Source organism: Octopus bimaculoides, chromosome 20 (assembly GCF_001194135.2).
Source record: "Octopus bimaculoides isolate UCB-OBI-ISO-001 chromosome 20, ASM119413v2, whole genome shotgun sequence".
Lineage (NCBI taxonomy): Eukaryota > Metazoa > Mollusca > Cephalopoda > Octopoda > Octopodidae > Octopus > Octopus bimaculoides.
In genome coordinates, this window is record NC_069000.1 from 17,943,182 (window position 1) to 17,944,694 (window position 1,513).

At 30.9% G+C, this 1,513-nt stretch overlaps 1 protein-coding gene across 2 annotated transcripts in view; it reads left to right on the top strand.

Annotated features, from left to right (window-relative positions):
* The window catches only part of LOC106881344 (uncharacterized), a 52,144-nt gene that overhangs the window by 21,719 nt on the left and 28,912 nt on the right, over positions 1 to 1,513 (top strand). The gene's annotated exons all lie outside the window — the stretch shown is intronic.

Here is a 1,513-nt window from a genome sequence, read left to right on the forward strand (position 1 = left end):
TCCTGCTTAACACAAACTTTTAACCCTTTTTTTAAACCTAACACAACTCTCAATTCTCATGCATCCTTATTTTTCCAACCATTATTTACATGAACTACCATTGAACTTCAAAAGCTCAAAGACAATATAATGTATTGGTATATTTATTTTTTTATATATTATTTTCTTCATTTTGTACTTCTTTGTAAAAGACATTTTCATTCTCCCTCTTCTTGAAAATTTGCTTCACAATGAAAGCCGGTTAGAGAAATCTTTATTAAAACATGCTTCCAGTTTAGCATTCTGCCTTATTATTATTTTTCATTTTCCTATTATTTCTCCACGTGCGGTTAACACAACCCCACTATTTACTGACTTATAGATATATATATATATGAAAAAATTATGATGGTTATGATATGAATAATTTGTGGATGTTGGACAGCTTGTACCCCTCCTTCTTCTAGAATTCAATGATGGCACATTGCTTCTGCTTAAAACTCATTATTTGTCTGCAATGAAGAAGACTTATTTTGCTGTCTGACTTATTTTGCTCTCTGACCCATGCAAGCATGTTAAGGAGCATGTTAAATGCTGATGATGATGGTGTGAGGTATATTGTTGAATACACATAAATACTTGACTGTAATGGAATTAAAATAAAACATGGAATTCCTGTGTAATTTGTGTGTGTGTGAGAGAGAGAGAGAGAGAGAGAGAGAAAGATTGATCAAGTCAACAAGGCCAGGTAGGACTTGATTGATCAAACAGGTGTTCTTTTTGTATAGGGGTCAGGTTTGACTGAACTGAATAATCCATTGAGTGCTAAAGTGTTAAGCTCCTTTTTTTAAACGGTTACTACCTCCTGCTATCTTTCAAAACTCACAAAGAAATTTGTGCAGTAAAAATATTTAAAAAAAAACAATTTTTTAAAAATGAATTAGAAAGAAATAAAAGCAAGTATATATTAAATCAAAATAAAACACAAAACAGTTATAAACTGACCTATATTACTTGCGCTTAACCTCCGGCTGAATCAGCCACCCCCACAACGAACACAGTACCACACCAACTCCAGCAATGCATCGTGAGCACAATTTTAGCCCTAATAAACTTGTTATGAGGAATATATATACATAATTGGCAACCCTTAAAGATATTTGATTTCATGTGATATGTTAAACTCTTGTTCTTACTTTCTTTTTTTTTTCTTTCTATGTCTATTTAATCCATGACCCCCCACCCCCATGCAACAACAACAACAACAACACTAGCTATACAATCAAAACCTCATGAGACCGACAGTTAATTAATTTCATAGTTATATAATGAGGAGATGAGATTTTTGGAAAAAAAAAAGGGGTTTATGCACATACACAAACACAAACATACACGCATATATGTATTATGTGTATATAAATAAATAAATAAATATATATATATATATATATATATATATATATACACACACACACATTATATAACATGTATATGCATTATATACCTATATATGTATGCAAATTATGTATACATA